The 17,142-nt window shown below is 54.5% G+C and overlaps 1 protein-coding gene across 4 annotated transcripts in view; it reads right to left on the bottom strand.

The window, feature by feature from the left end:
* GTF2IRD1 (GTF2I repeat domain containing 1) overlaps window positions 1–14,374 on the bottom strand; it is a 50,692-nt gene extending 36,318 nt beyond the window's left edge. For 2 of the 4 annotated variants that reach the window (XM_048966837.1, XM_048966839.1), the window contains exon 1: window positions 13,764–14,091. The gene's annotated coding sequence lies outside the window, so the exon portion shown is untranslated. Of the gene's footprint in view, window positions 1–13,763; window positions 14,093–14,311 lie in introns of those variants that run through there. The other 2 variants (XM_048966838.1, XM_048966840.1) reach the window with 2 other exon arrangements.
* Window positions 14,375–17,142: the final 2,768 nt, after the last annotated feature.

Below are 17,142 nucleotides of genomic sequence, written 5' to 3'. Positions count from 1 at the left end.
TAGACTCAAAGCAGGGCCACCCCACAGGGTGCCAACGGGACCCACACCCAGGAGGATTCTCACAGGCCGTGCGGGTGTGTTTGGGCACAGAGTGGTGAATGAGGCTGCGCCAGCACTTCTGCTGCGCCAACACTGACCCAGAAAAATCCTCTCCTGAGCAGCTGACATTTCTGAGCGGCGCTGCCCGCCCGAGCGGAGCTGACGGCTGAGTTTTCTCCCCAAGGATGATGCTGGCAATAGGATGCAGGGGGGGGACGAACAACCCAAAGGTTCATCAGCTTGTAAAATGAAGCAGGGACACAAGCATGTCCTGCAGGCAGCCCACCCTGTGAGCATCGGGCAGTGCCGCAGAGCCGCCGCGGGATGCGATGCTGAGCAGCGATGCCACACGCCAGGCTTGGGCCATCCGTCACCTGGAGGCTCCCACTGCTCAGCCCCCCTCCCCTCCAAGCATTCATGGAAAACAGCCTTACTTTGATGATGTGCATCTTTGAGTGCCCCAATTATTATTCCGTATTGCCACTGTTGTATGTTTGTTGGCAGCGTTGCAGAGAGCCCCAGAGGACGGGGCTGGGGCAGGCCTGCAGCGAGCACAACTGCAGCAGCCTCATCCCACAGCCTTCCAGGGACAGCAGGACGTGACCCAAGTAATATGTCTGGGATTTCATGAAGGGGGGGTGAGGGAGGAAGAAATATTCCTACAAAGCTTTTAATCATTTACGGTCACGCATAGCAGTGACAGCAGATTTAGAAGGGAAGAGGGGGAATAAACGGGAGGAAAAAAACTTCATGGCGAGCGATAGGCTTATTCAAATCAAATTAAGATGTACAGCTTGAAGTTGTTTGTCTAATCAGAGGGAAACTAAGCTCAAGGGAAACTGGGGTAAACCATTCTTACACCACTTAGGGCTGGCTGCAGGTGGGACGGGGGCACAGTACACGCGAGCTGGCCAGATCCACGAGCAAGGGGCCGCGGTCCTGCAGGGATGGGGACGATGTCCAAGTGCTGCCATGGGGATGGGGACTATGCATCCCCACCCCAGCCCCGTTCTGCCCCTATCCCATGGTCCCCCTCCTGCCCATGCCGTGCACCCTTCTCAGGAATAAACATCTGCCTGCTTTGTCACCATTTCCAAAGCGCCAGGAGCAAACAGAACAACAAAACAAGTGAAACAAAGCTGGAACAACCCACCTCCCTTCCCCCTCCCCCAGAGGAAATTTCCAAGCAGAAAATGGTGTTGTTGGAACTTTCAAATTATAAACAGGTTCCGTTAAGGCAAAGTGAGGGGTACATCACCCAAAGCTGAGTTCCACTGCAAGAAGAGGGGAAAAAGAAGGCATAAAGCTCATTATTTGGGTAAGGACCCACAAGGAAGGCCTGTGGGCAGGACGGCTGCATGCACCAGGGTTAGCAATGCTATAGGATGAGAACAGCCACGTGCACATCAAAGAAATGGGTATGTACTAACGAGAGGGACTCATAGGGCATCCATGCCTCATGGGCTGGAGAGAGACAGCCTGGGGCAGGTGCTGGAGCTGTGCCAGGGGCAGCTCAGCCACACAGCATCAAAAGGACTTCTGATGATGGCATTTGGGCTCCTGAGTCACCCAGGAAGCATCACCCAAAGGGCTGGCGGCAGAGGGACGCATGTGATGGGGACCCACAGGTAGCAATGAGACGGCGGTGATAGGGCTGTAATTGCCTTCTGCTCTGGGAAGGCGCCTTGAAAGGGGATTTCTAAAAATCACACCAGCCCTGGAGGACACGTAAGTCATTAGCCATCACTATCATTAAACGTGCTTTAAAATTCATCATGAGCTGCCCCGATAGGAGCCGAAGGGACAACGAATGTCACTGCCGAGGTGCAGCAGCACAGAGCCAGCATCCGCCCTCCTGCACAGGGACAGTCCCCACATCCCCCGGCTCCGACACATCCCTGACGGGGATGTGGGCTCAGGACGAGAGCCACAGCAAGGCAGCAAGAAGGGGACGCTGACTGCAGGCGTTTTTCCCACCCCAATAAATCTCAGGGACTTTTGAAGTCAGCTTTTTGGTGGTTGGCTCGGAGCACCATACACTTGACTCGCATTGACTTGATGTGCAACTCATCATCACCGCAGTGCTGGGGATGTCTGCCCAGCACGGGCAGCTTTCTCACACACTGCCAAGTGTTGGCTGTACCCCACCAAGGGGCTGACAAACTGCTCTGGACGTGCGGCTTGCAGGAGATAAATGAATGCTCCGCATGCCCTGGCGGCCCCGTAACCCACTCAGATGTAATCCCCTACGTCTAATTCAGCACAGCCCTCCTGCCACAGATTGGTCAGCATCAATGCCAGCTCCAGCACATAACTGCGATAACAGGCGTTCATGAAGTGGCCATAAATAAGCTCTCCAAAAGCCCGAAAATCTCCAATCTTATCCTTATGCTGCAACGCAGCCCTCCTGGGGCTCTGGTATTTGGGGTACCTGCCCTTCCCACACCAACCAAGGGCACATGTACATGACTCAGCCCTATAAACATCCGCTGCCCCATAACCACTGCCCCATTGCAATGTCTCTCCTCGCACCCACAGATCTCCTTTTTCACTCCATCTGTTTGTACAAGTTGAAAAATGACAGTGTTTGAGGTCAGTCCTCTGGCGCAGCTTGGGGTACCCCAACCACATTCCATGCCAGCACTGGGGCTGGGAACAGGTCCCCCCGAACCAAGCCAGTTTGTTGGGGTTTGTTTAACCCCTTCCAAGGGGAAGAATGGCTCCGAGCCATCAGACACCTCCTCCCTTGCTTTATTTTATCAATAAAAAGCAGGGCACCTGCTGGAAAAGCTCCTCACATACGCGCCGGCACCAAACGAAAACATCCCCAGGCATCCATCGCAGCCACTGCCCCAAATAACCCACAGCACAGCTCCGTCCCACTCTGAACACAAGCACAGAACAAACCAGATCTCTTGCAAACAGCCAGCTTCTGTGTCACCGTGGCAAGGCAGCACCTCTCACCCTGGCTCCGCCACGTCCCTCCAGCATCCCCACACCACCAAGCTGCCATGCTGCAACCTCTCGCCGGGCAGGCGCAGAAGCTCTGGCTTCGAGCAACAGCCTCTTCATTTACTGAAGAAAACAATAAACAAATAAACAAAAATGGGGGAAAAACCCACGGAGCGTGGCAGGGAAGGGATGCTGCACTGGGAGGAGCGCTCGGGATGCGTGCTGCGGTGCTGCTGGGGCTCAGGTTGCGTTTCCCAGAAGCGGGTGGCCCATGGCTGCTAAAATTAGGTGAGGGCATGTGGAGCTCGCTCTGTTGCACCACTGCAGCTGCTGGCTGTGAATAGATCCCCGAAGGAGAGCAAGGCCTTGGTAGAAAGATAAGACAAGGCCGGGATGAGCCGTTGGGGCTGGGATTGGGGTTGCACATCAGTGCCGAAATGGGGCCGGCGGGCAGGAGGTGAGTGCTGGTAATGAGCATCATGGCCATGCCACAGGGCTGAGTGACAGGGGGTCAAACCCTGACCCACGGACCTACATCTGTGTGCGCCCCATGCCGCTTGGCAACCCGTGGGTTTTAAACCCAGGTGCAACACCACAAAGCACAGCTCCAGCCAAGCATGGAGCCAAGGGCGATGGGGAGCAGGGAGAGGACGGGATCCAGTTTCCAGAGTCTGCTTTCTTGGTATGTAAGCTAACACTCGTGTTATTTAAAGCTGGAGTTTTAGCAGCGTTCAGCTACTGTTTGCGTGATCAGGATAAAAAATCGCAATCCTAATTCCTGGCCCCCCGGTGCCTATGGCAACTGGTATCCGTCTCCTTGGAAACTAATCTCGTGGTATTTGAACAATGTACCAAGGGCCTTTAATCTCCCAAACACTGTAAATCTTTATTCTAGCCTGCTCTCCTCCTACCCCAAGAGCCAACATAAAAAGCCTGTTGTTTTCCGTGCACTTACAGAGATCCAAACTCAGATTTTATATCACACAGCCACACAGATTTCTTTTCCCCTTCCTTTTTTCCTCTAAATCAAAGAGGAATCCCACGTGCAGGTGGCAGCAATGCCTCATGCCCACAGATGCAGAAGCAAAACCCCAAACTGCAGTCCTTCACACAGGGTCCGAGCTGCATTCATTTGGGATGTTTCCCTACATCCCACACCTTGGGAAGGGAACACAGATCCCATACCCCCAGTGCACACAGGGATGTGCAGAACGAAGCCCTCCAGCCATGCATCCCCATTGGGTTGGGGCAGTGCACCGGGGCAAGGTGTGTGCATTGGACACATGCTCAGTGCTGAGCCCATCCCAGCCCACGGCCATGCTCACAATGTGCTTGCTGCACTTCTCAGGTAATTCTCTCTGCACAAGGAGGGTCTGATAGAAGAGCCACTGTTTAATCTCATTACAGTTTAATTTTATCGCTGATATTTCAGCTCTCTGCTTGTTGTTTCAGTAGCGAGTTTCCCCCCTGTTGCAGGACGCGCTGCTTGCCAGCCCCGTGCCTGGCTCCATGCTGCATCAATGAGCTCAATGAGAAATAAAAAAAAAAACAGCTTTCTGCAGGGATTAAAGGATGCTCAGAACCTGCAGCCACCAGCAACTCGCAGGACACGGAAAAGCAAATTTTGGGTCTGAGTCAGCATCGATACATCAGAGCACACCGCTCCTCTATCCTGCTAGCTCCTTCTTTACATTCTCTGTTTAAAGGGAAGACCTAGAGAAGCTCCAACAGAATTCCTGCTGGCTCTCCAGCCCCAAAGTTGTGTTGAGCTCACCCCAACTTGGCGTTACCAACCACAGCATCACCACTGGCTCTCAGACACAAACAGCCCCGAGTCCTACAGCCCCCATCCAGCAGCAAGATCAGCTGGGATGGGATGCCTTCCCCACGCCCCAGCATCCCCATGGCCAACAGAGCCAGACTGAGACATCCCACCCAGCATCCCACCGGTGCCACTGGTCCTGCAGAGATTCGCTGGTGGCTAATAGGGCTCAGACACACACCCCAATTTTGTCACCGGGCGCCTGGTGGGAGCCATCCAGCCAGCAGCAAATGACTCGGGATGAGCAGACAGATGAACAGCAACAGACACACACCCAGAGACAGCGATGACACCGCTCCCAAACGGCGCCCAGGCGGAGCTGCTCCTCCTCCTCAGGCTATGAGGAAGCCTTGCAAGGAGCTGGGAGCCCTTCAGGGGCTGCCCCGGGCTGAAGGCGGCCCTAAGACACAGCCAGGGCCTCTCCCAGATGCTTCTGCAAGGAGTCACAGCCAGGACTAGGACTAGGTGACCCAGGTATTGCCACTAGCTCCTGCCTGGCCTCGCAGCACAGGCACCAACATTTCTGCATACATCAAGCCATATAACCACCTCAGTTCCCACGAGGAGCCATCCCCATGCCATCCCTATCCATATAATCTCAGGACAGCAGTCCCAAACCCACTCCCTGCCCCACACTCCTCCCTCTGTAGGGCGTTTAACCCACTCATCCCACACACATCCCTTCTCATCCCATCCCCATCCTTCTCACCACTCCGACTGCTCTCACGGTGGGATACCACTGACAGAGGTGATCCTAACGCCAACACGAGCAGGGAGGGATTCCAAGAGAAAATCTGCAAGAACTGATGAATGGGGAATGTAATTCCTGCACTGCTGTGCATGGGCTGGTGGTTCTGAGCATCACCAAAGCCACCCCCGAGCCCCTGCGGAGCCTCAGTTCTGCTGGTAACACATGTAGCCTTGCTAACCTCCAGATTAATTCTAATTTCCATTGTGTTATGAAACACATTATCTGTTGAAACTAAGTCAACAGTTGTTTGCATTTACGTGTAAACACAGTGAATATTAGGAACAGGGCCAGCATTATATTTGCATACGAAATGCAGCCTGCACTGCCCTCTCTCCCCGGCTTTTTCCGTCCCTGCAGTTAAAGGCAGGGGATGCATGGAGATCACACAGCCTAAAACCAGAGCAGCCCAAGAAGAACGCACTGCTTTCCCCCTTCCTATTTTTATTTTCGTGCAGCAGGAAGAAAACATCCTTTAAAACTACATAATGCACAAACACACACACTCCCCTTAATCTTGTACCCAAAACTAAACCGCTTCAAATTCTCACTGATGTGCATATCTTATCAGCCTGCTTTGCATACCGTATAAATATTTATTTGCTTTTAATCCTGCAAAAAGCAAACCTGCCTTGTGGCACATTTCCCTTCCATGCAGAGCTGTGATGCTTTTAATCGGGTTTCCAGCACCCAGCAAAGTGCAAAGCGAAGCGGCCAAACGCCGTGTGGGGATGGGAAGGGATTGGTGCTGAGAGGCTCAGCTCCCCAAATTCAGGGCAGCTCCAAGCACGGACCCTCACCGCACCCCCCTTGGTACCCACAAACCACAAAACTTACATGAACTGGAACAAAAATAAGAATATTTCCCCCATCCCGAGCATCCCTCCTTGCACACGGAGCTCTCAGCTCAGGTGCACCAACAAAGGGCACCTCCAGGCTATTCTGGGGGGAACATTCAGAGCAGAAGGGACAAGTTGCACATAAACACCCCCAGCTGCATCTGCACAAGCCACTCTTGCCCTAATGCTGTCCATACCTGGATTCCCTCTGGCAGCAGATGGATGGCAAGCAGTGCCTTCACCCGCATCCGTCCCTGCTCTGCAGAGATCAAAGCATTCAAACAGGGCTCTGCGCCGCCTGAGATTGGGAATTAATTTCTTAATCAGTTCCCCTCAAATGGGTGGAGAGCAATTAGGGAATCGGCGCGGCCGCCTTCAGAGTGGGACACTGGAGAGCCCTCGAGCCGCAGAGCTGCTTTGTGATGGGAAGGCAAATATTGGAAGAGGTGCTGCCCCAGTTGGGCTCTCCATCGAGAGCCACACGAGGAGGAACTGGCAATGATGCCGGTCCATAATAAAGCATCCAACTGAATGCAGGCTGGCTGCCCTGAGAAAGGTTTTCTCTGGAAGTCAGGCTGCTGAGCGGCTCTTGGTCATCCCTGCTGCTTCCAGGGCTCAGATCTAAGAAAGGGGCACAGAACCCATCTGGTCTCACACTTCTTATGTAGAAACCCCAATGCCCCAAAGAGCACCCAGGTAGAGACATGGCAGCCAAAGCACAGGGAGCATCCTTTCAATCCAAAAGAGAAGATGAAATAGGAGCTCAGCTTCCAGATCGGGATCCCAAAAGAGTTGCAGGATGCTCAACAAGCCGAAACGAAGCTCCTCTGAATGCCCAATCAGAGGAAAAGCTGACGCTATCTGGTCCCAAAGCAGGAGACCTTACCCCGGGGAGCCCTTGCAAAGACCTCCAGGCATCTTCGGAGAATCCTCCATGCACCTCAGCAAACTAAAGGAACTAAAGGACACCCACAGGTCCTACCCAAGCCCTTGCCCCTGCCACATGCCCAGTCCCACAGCAAGCTCTCTGGGAGCTGCGTTAGGGAGCAGTCACCCCATGGATTTCTCCCTCAGCCTCCCATCCAACACCACACTGCCCGTAATACAAAACTCTGAGAAGAGTCAGCTCAGCTCTCGCTGTTCTCCTTCCAGCTCCTCAAAACACCAAGGGCAATAAAGAGAGATTGAAGCAGAAAGCAAAATCAATACTGAGAAGGAACGATCTGGGCTTAAACGCCTTCTGTAACATCGCTGGCTAAAAGCAGGTTAATGCAAGGAAGAAGAAAATAAGAAAGAAAAACCCGTCACAAACTGACAGTTAAAGAGTGTTTGCTGCAATGGAAGGAGCCATCAGCATCCGCATCCCAGCTTGATGTCACCATGCACCCATTTCCCTTTGGGGATGTGCAGCAAGGCAGCTATCATGGGAACACATGGCGACAGCCATCCGTCCATCCATCCCGCATCTCTGACAGCAGTGATTTCCCTTCCTGCTCATCTGGTCCTGCATCACCCACACCTCCAAAGGGCTCATTCCAACTGCTGGCAGGCGCCTGCCCCAGCAACCCCAGCATCCTCTCAGCGCCTGGCCCAGCACAGCCAGCCTGTGCCTTCTTTTTTAATTATTGGGTTTAAAAATGAGAAGGGATGCCTACGTGCTCCCATGCATCAGCAGCAATGCGGTAAGATCCCGGCTGAGTTAAAAATAGTCCTTTGCCAGCAGCCGCCCACAGAAGCCCCTTTGCGTCTGCATTTCCATCCAATGGCTCCATTGCACTGGGAGGTCATCAAGCAGGAAAACACTCATTTTGCCCCCACCAACGAGGAACCTAACAATGTACATATTCAACAGCAGAAGCAATATCTCAGACACCAGTGCAGAAAGAAATCAGGAGTAAGCAACTCTGCCCATGGGAGGTGGCTCAGAACGAGATGATCTTTAATGTCCCCTCCAAGCTATGCCAGTCAATGATTCTATGAGTAAGAAAGCACACGAGTGACACGCCCATAAAACCAGCAGTTTGCTTGCAAAGAGCATCTCAGGAGTGGGGTCCTGCAGGTAACAGAGGGAAACTTTTGCAGGAGACAGCTTTCATCACGGAGCAGTGGGCGCACGCAGACCTGGATGGGGCTGTATTTATGCAGGCGTAATTCCCACGGAGATAAAGACCTCTGTTTTCAATAGGAGACAGCATCATACATAAATTACAATAGCAAACATCAGAAAACAAAGACATTTTCAAGAGAGCACATAATCCTCGCAGCAGCACCTCGGGAAAACCCCACCGGAGAGATGCGGGGAGCTCACCCACACCCAGGATAATCCCATCCCATGGCAAAGGAAACACCTTTGGGCAGGTGGGAAAAAATGAACTGCCACAGCCCCTCGCTGCAGCAAAGCAATGCTGGGTTCTGTACCCATCCCAGTGGCAGGGATGCACTGCACCACCTGCGGCCATCTCACGGGGCTGTGGCTCACATTTGCTTCTCCTGAGCTTTGGTGGTTTTTTTTTTGTTGCTTTTTGTGTGTGTGTGTGTGAAATAAAATAAATAAATGCAACCTGACACTAATCCTAATGGTTTTAATAAATGTTTAATGCCTTGCTAAAGGTCGCCCACTCTCACTGAGCATTTGTATTAATAGCGCATGGGCTGCTTGGCGTTAACCATGTTGTTTCGTGGGGGCTTGAGGCTGGGCATGCTGCAATACTGTAGGAAGAGGCACGGCTCCTGGCTGGCAGGGAGCAGTGGCACAGAGCAGTCCCTAAAATGCCCCAGCATCCCACAGTGAACCTAAATGACCCCCATGCAGGGCTCTCACACCATGCTCATCCCCTCTGGCCAAACTTGATGTGGGTGGAGGTGTCTGCATCTTTTCGGTGAGTTATAAATCAGGGTGAAGTGCCCCTTTTGCAGGTTGGGTGTCTGTAATATCATCCAGGGGCTTTCTAGGCATTTGTCCCCAGAAAGGCGAGATGAAATTACAGCGCTGCGATGCCCCGAAAGGGTGCAGAGCGATTTATTCTCGGCGATCCTCCTCTAATGACGCTAATTTATAACCTTGTCAGGAGGCGCACGCAGGCTCCAGGCCCCATACAGCTCCCTGCCCCCCGCAGGCTGCACAGCCCCAACCCCAACAGGAACCCGGATGTTTATTTAAGACCCAAAAACCCCAAAGGCCCTTTAAACAAGCACAGTTCCTGACCTATTTCACCAACTGGGAGCGGGCCTTGCCTATGGAGGTTGCAGGAGGGCTTCCAGCACCTGTATGGACATCACCCCGACCCAACAAGCTGCTCCCAACCCCGTGTGGACCATGTTCCACTCCACTGGGCTGAATGATCCTGCACGGAAGGAAGGATGACACTTGGGAAAGCACAAAGCTGTACGTCCACCACCCCACAGGGTCCCATGGACATGGTGGCATCTCAGGGGCATCCCTGCAACCAGGCTGTGAGTCCCTCTGCTGCAGCCTTGGCCCTCCCACGTGTTCCCTGCTGCACGAGCACATCTCCTTATAGGAAAACCAAAGAGTGGCTTGGGAAGGCAGCACTATCAGCTTGACCTGGTTTCTAAGGGATCTGAGGTGACCCTCATGAAGGTCCCATCCAACAACCCCACTATGCTCCTATGGCTCCTGTGGCAACTGCAGAGCCACTCAATGAGCCCAGGCTGGTGTGAAGGAAGGAAGCCACAAGGAAAAACCCTTCCTCCATCCAATGTACCAACAACTGTCATTCCTGCCAGGAGGTACAAGATCCAGAGCAGACGATGTCCCTCCAGCCCCACCACCAAAAGCTTGCTGAGGAGCTGCAGCCATTCCTCTGGCAGTAACGTCATCCACAGCGGTGCTTCAGCAGACAGTGAGTTGTAACATGGTCATATTTACCTAACGAGATCATTTTATCACATTCCTCCAACAATAAAGAGAGAGACAGAAACCAACTCTTGGGCTTCAGCAACCCAGTTGCCAAGAAGAAAAAGACAACGGGAGCAGGGCCCACAGGAACAACAATCATCACTCCAGAGGTCACCTTACAACAGGGATGTTTTCATGGGAAAAAAACAGTGATGTGCAAGCACCAAAAAAGACCTACAATGCAGTTCTTCAACGGCTAGGCTTCAAAATGCTAAGGAGCAGAGCTTGGCACAATGAAGACGTCCAACGCAGGACCTGGCCAGGTAAATACTAATGCAGTACCAATAATACACATAATTCCCACATACAGGCTGCCCAGGGAGGTGGTGGAGTCACTGTCCCTGGAGGTGTTCAAGAAAAGGGTACAAACAGCCCTGAGGGACACGGTGGGGATGGGCTGGTGGTCAGACTACACGATCTCAGTGGTCTTTCCAACCTTAACGAGTCTATGAGGCATGCAAACCCTTCACAAGCACCACAGGGTGCACATTTGCTCTCCAGGAACATCACCTGTCCCCAGCTAAGAACACAACTGACAGCAACCAGACCAGAACAGTGCAATAAACACTCCACAACCAAGTTACAAAGCTTCCTGCCCACAGGATTCTCACCTCTGTCACCTCCAGTGTGATTTATGCCCCACAACGTGCTCCAGGCTCATGCTTGATGCTGCTCTCACACACAGCATTCAGGTTGCCCCGTGTGAGGCCAGGAGCTGGGCTGCACCATCCCTTCCATCTCAGGATATTCCCTGATTCTACACAGCTCCCCAGAGGCTCTGAGCCTCCACATGGGTATTTTCTCCTTTTGATGTTGCAGATTTAGAGAAAATGAAGATGGAGGCACCTCGTAATTCAAGTGAAAGGTGGAGATTAGCTTAGAGGAAGAAAGTCCTGGTAAAGGATGATTAGATTGCTGCGAATTTGCAAAGGCAGAGCAATAGTCTTTGCTGGTCTCCTATTCGTTTAGTTGAAGTTAATTCTCTTCTTAAAACAGCCATAATAGTACTGAGCACAGACAAAGCCACAAAAGCCAGAAAATGCAAACAGAAGCTGTTTGTATATACAAATGTAAATCCCACCAAGGTACAATCTGCTTTTAAGAAGGTGATTCTTGTACTGACTGCTTTTCTTAATAACATTTCACCAACGGGGAAAGCTTTACTGATGCTGTAGGTAAGTCCCTTGGAAATCACCATCAAAGTATTTGAGAAGTGGCGACTGGCAGCAAATCTTAAGCTAAGACTGCTCTGGAAACATGAAACCATCAGTCTTCCCTCCCCTATCACACAGGAATACAACATAAAACCTCCCACAGCTCCTCGATGGGATTTTCTCACACAAGTGGCCCCTGTCCCCCACACCAGGTCCCACCTGGCACCATGAGGATGGTCAACACCCCAGCACGTGGATGGATGAGGACCCAACACAGGATCACGGCTCAGCAAGGCAGAGCTCCCACCCCTCCAAACGCAACCACTTGGTATTTTTCTCATGGCCTAGAAGCTCATTTGATCCGTGGGGTTGTGCAAAGAAGCAAGCACTAAACCAGCAGCCTTGCTCAAAGCAAGAGCAAAACCCCAAACCCACAATCTGTAAGCCCACATGAATCGTGGCCACTGCGCAACCTGGAGCCTCCCGCAGCCTCTGGCCAGACCATAAGCTCCAAACCTGTTCTTGAAGATGATGTTTCATGAGATTTAAATAAAACATACCGGGAAGTGAAAGGCAACACCTGGGCACAGCAAGGTCTCTGGTCTGCAACAACCCACTGTCCCCCCAGCAAAAAGGACCTGCTTTCTGCTCTGCTGAGCACTGGGTACCGAGCATACCCAGAGACCCCTCCCCACTGCTTTCAGCTGGGAGTTTCCCAATAAATGAACTTAAAAGCATTTTTATCTCCTGGATGGATACCTCCTTCCTGAGAAGGAGCTTCCAGCAGGTCTTCTCATCCCTCTTCTCAAGGAGAGGGCAAACAGCCCCCACCGCTCACTCCTTTGCCATGATGACCATCACACGTCTCCCATTTACAACCCAGGCTCCAACAGCAAAGGGAGCAAACACATCCTCCAAGACGGGGCTCTGCTGCCCAGCTCGGGGACCACTGGCACTGCCATGGGTGGCAGAAGACCAGCTCAGGCCCCGGCTGCCGTCCCTCTGCATTCCTACGCTGAGCCTGACCGCCTGGGTGCAGCCAACCAAATTCCCAGAGGAAGTACAGGGCATTGATAATTGCCTCAAAAAATCCCAGCTATTTCCTGTGGGAACAGCAGATGGGAATCCCCCATTAGCTCCGACAGCACGAGATCGCTCAAACCACTGTGACGGTCTGGGTTTGGGGGCTTTGGGGTATTTTCTTCATTCCAGCAGAGCATTGCTCAGGGATGATGCGACGCTGTTCACGCAGGTGTGGGTGCAGGGCAACCAGACACGTCCTTGAAGGGCCACGACACAGAAAGGGCCTGAAAATTGGCCCTTCTGCAGCACACAAGGTCTTGCAAGTTGTCTCCCCATGCCAGGTTATCAGAGCAGCACGCAAGGGCAAGGCGTCCCTAGCACCAGGCTTGGAGGGCAAGTTGCTAAATACGTCCCCAAGCAGGTTCCTTCCCTTCTCTCCAGCTTCTCATTAGCAAACCTAAACGAGCTGGGGACGTTCCTGCCTCTCCTCCCCTGCACGAGCAGCTGCAGCAGCACGGAAGCAGTGGCACAAACACGGGATTGCTTTGGGGAACAAAACCCAGACACACGGGCAGGACGTGCGGCGGTGGTCAGATCCTCCTTAACCAGCCCAGTTCACCTCACGGTTTTCTCCCCAAACCCAATCAACAGGCTGCAGGGTCAGGAAGGCACACAAGCATCTCTAGTGTCCGCGCTCCCTACGGTGGTTCCTAAAGGCCGGCAAAAGCACGGGGAAGCATACAGCCCTGCAGCAGCATCTCCAAGAAGAGGCAAAAACCCGCTCCAGGAGGGACAGCGCAATAGGGCAGTGCGTCCCTATAGGCACACATCTCCTTTAGTCACCCTGATGGATGTCCCCATAGCATCCAGGTGGCGGCTGCAGAGGAGAAGGGAAAAGCAGCGGGGAGCTCTGAGCGATGCCGGCGCAGGGCAGCGCACACGGCCACGCCGGGGCTCGGAGCTTCGCCACGGGACTCGGGAGAAGCACCGAGTGGCTCCAACACCGCAGCAGGCGGAGAGCTCAGGCTGCTTCCATTCTGACAATCGAGCGCTGCGGCGATTTTCACAAAAGTAGAAAATTCCGCCGGCTCAGACGGGTCCCAGCAGCGGGGATCCGACCGAAATGCCCCTTCTCCCACCGCAGCCCCTCCGCCGGGCACACGCACAGCGGCAGCCCCGACAAAGGCATCCCTGTCCGCCCGGAGCTCACAGCGAACACAACCCCGCAACCCCACCGCTCCGTGCGACGATGCCCGGCCGCGGTTACCTGCAACGAGCCGCCGGCTGCGGGGCTCAAAGCGTGACGCAGTAATGGGATCGCTTCGCTTTACAGCTTATCCCGGCTAACCCCACGCGCTGGAAGGACAAGGGCACCGGGTGCTCCCCGGGGAGGAACTTTCTCCCCATCTCGCCCAGCACCGGAGATCCCCACGTCTCCAATGCCGTCTCCTACATCCGTCCGCAGGTGCGGTATTGAGATCAGGTCGGCTCCAGTACAGTCCCCAATACCGTCCCCGCGTTTGTCGTTAGCTCCGCTCCCCGATCCCGTCCCGGGCTCCGATCTCACGTTCCCCAGCCGTGCCCCAGCAGCAGCGCACACATCCACGTTCCGTCCGCAGCCCCACGCCGCGCTCCCGACTCCACCGCCGCTATCGGAGATCCCGGCACCCCCCGCTCCCCCGCCCCGCGCCGCGGCCGAGCCCGGATCCCCCCGAGCCGCTCTGTCCCCCCCCCCCCCCGGCCCCATTGTCCCCACGCTCCCCCCGCCCGCAGCCGCCCCCCGGTGCCGCGGGAGGGGCCGAAACTTTCGCTCACCGCAGGGCGGCCCCGGCGGAGCGCGGCGCTGCCTCCCCGGCGGCTGTGCGCGGGAGCGGCGGGGGCGGGCGGCGGGGCCGGGCCGGGGCAGGACAGGGCCGGGCCGGGCCGGGCCACACCGCCTCCCGCCGCCGCCGCCACCGCCGCCGCCGCCGCCGCCACCTCCTCCCCGCGCGGGCGGCGGGCGGGGCCGGTGCTGCCCGCCGGGCCGGGCCGAGGCCGAGGCCGGGCCGGGGCGGGCAGGGCGCCCTGCTCGGGAGCGGAGAGCTCTTTGTTCTGTAATCCCAGTAAGAGTGCCAGCCATTCGCCCCGCCGCTAATCCCAGCCCCGCTCAACAACAACATCCATTGGCTGCCATTTACATACAGGATTAACCAGCCCGCAGCCCGGCCGGGGGAGGGAGCCGAGCCGTGCCGAGCCGTGCCGAGCCCATCCGCGGGGCCGGGGGCGGCGGGGACCCCCGAGGAGCGGCCCGCAGCGCGGAGCGAGCGGCGGCGGCGGTGCCGTCCCGGGGCGCCTATCGCCACCTGTTGGTGCCGGGGAGCGGCCCCTGGGCGGCAGGATTGCCACGGGTTTGGGTTTGGGTTTGGGTTTGCGTGAATATCTCCCTCCCACCCCCCGCCATCTCCTTCTTTGAAGCGCGTTATGCGGTTCGCTGGATTTTCTTTTTTGGATGAGTGATGACCGCTGCGAGGTTGAATGGAGGAGAAAAGCCTTTGGCGAACGTTTGGTTTGAGTTTCTGGGAGAGCCGAAACGGGGCTTGGCTCCAATGCTCCTTCCTTAGCATCAGACCTGGCACAAAACATCCCAAATCCCAACAGGAATGAAGGAGGAGGGATTTTCTCACACAAGTGGCCCCTGTCCCCCACACCAGGTCCCACCTGGCACCATGACGATGGTCAACACCCCAGCACATGGATGGATGAGGACCCAACACAGGATCACAGCTCAGCAAGGCAGAGCTCCCACCCCTCCAAATGCAACCACTTGGCATTTTTCTCATGGCCTAGAAGCTCATTTGATCCATGGGGTTGTGCAAAGAAGCAAGCACTAAACCAGCAGCCTTGCTCAAAGCAAGAGCGAAACCCCAAACCCACAATCTGTAAGCCCACTTGAATCGTGGCCACTGTGCAACCTGGAGCCTCCCGCTGAGGTGAGGTGGTAACAGCGATGGGACGGGGTGTGATGGCCTCCAGTTGCACCAGGAGAGGTTCAGGTTGGATGTTAGCAAGTATTTCTTCCCTAAAAGAGCGGTGCTGCGGTGGCACAGCTGCCCATGGGGGTGGTGGGCTCACACCATCCCCAGAGCTGTTCAAAATCCATGGAGATGTGGCGCCGAGGGACGTGGGCAGTGGTTTGGTTGGACTCGGTGATCTTAGGGGTCTTTTTCAACCTTTGTGATTCCGTGAAATCCCATCCAAATCCCATTGAGGACAGTGGTGCATCCTGACGGTGCACAGTTCTGTGCACTGAGGGCTCAGGTGAGCGCCGGGAGCATCTGCTGTCCTGCAGCCCCGTATCACCCACACACTGAGTGAGACAACCAGCTCCCCTTTCTGAATAATTAAATGGAAGACGTTAGAGGAAAGAAATCAGGGCATCATTTGGCTAATTATCTTCAAGCCAGAGCAACAAAAAAAAAAAAAAAAAAAAAAAAAAAAAAGCACACAAAATTAATTTAATTGGGTCAAACAATAGCGTTGCCGTGAAGCAGCTGCACGGGGCTCCTGTAGTGCCTCGCTGGGACCTCAGCTCTGTGTCACTGCTTGGGAAACCTCGTGTCAGGGGAACATCGGGGGAAACGGGCTTTGTGGACCCATGTGAGCCCATGGACATTGCCCGTGTCATCCCCATGTCATCTCCATGCTGCAACCCGGCCGTGCCCTATGCAATAGGCAGGGGTTTGGGGAGGATTGCAGAGGGAGAGTCCCAATCCATCCTGAAAAACAGGAAGAGAAGGCTGGGAATGCAGCATGGGCAGGGCTGGGAGCTCACCTGTGGGTGCCAGGGGGAGGGGGGGCACCTGGAGCTGCCCCAGATGTTCCCCAGGTGCAGCATCCATGCGTCCTACAGGGACATCCACCCAAAGGGCTGAAGGCAAAGCTTTGCACGTTCTGCTGCAGTTTGAACATCTGCAGAAGTCTCTGATGAAAAGGAAAACCGCCTCAATGGGATGAAAGCGTGTGGGCAAAACATCTTATCTGGGGCTGAAACAACGTGCCTAACAAAAACAGCCAGCGAGGAGAACGCGCTCGGAGAGGGATGTTTTAATCTGATCTCACTGCAGAAATAAAGCACTTCCTTGTCACGGCGCTGACAAAAGAAAAGGCGACAGAGCCAGAAAACAATTATATCTGCAGAAAGAGATATATGTTGGGGTTTGGTTTTTTTTTTTAATTTGTTAATTAGTGACTGCTGGGCATCACAAGGATCGTTGTTTTCTCTGATATGCTGATTCCTTCCTTCTCTCGGTGGAATTGGAGAGCACACACACACACACAGAAAGACACTTCTTTAGAATGGGAAATAGAGAAAAAGTTTCAGAAAGGTCAGGAGAAATGTAATAGGAAGAACGAGTCTGGGTTCTCCCTCCCTAGAGGGGCGCTGTGTTGGTGTATTGCGGGTGTTGTACCCCGGCACAACAAAATGCTTTCTGAATTATAGATCAAGAGCGCTGCCAGTGGGCGCCTCGGGTGGGGAGTGCAAATGTGGGATGCAGGAGGGGCAGAGAGCAAAACCAGGGGCAGGGAAAGCGGGGGAGATTTCCTCAGCAACATCTCTGCGCTGCTGAGCAACGCTGGCAAGAGCACTGCACCACCAGAGCTGGTAT

This window comes from Lagopus muta, chromosome 20, assembly GCF_023343835.1.
Source record: "Lagopus muta isolate bLagMut1 chromosome 20, bLagMut1 primary, whole genome shotgun sequence".
Classification (NCBI taxonomy): domain Eukaryota; kingdom Metazoa; phylum Chordata; class Aves; order Galliformes; family Phasianidae; genus Lagopus; species Lagopus muta.
This window is presented reverse-complemented; position numbering and strand designations above follow the sequence as displayed.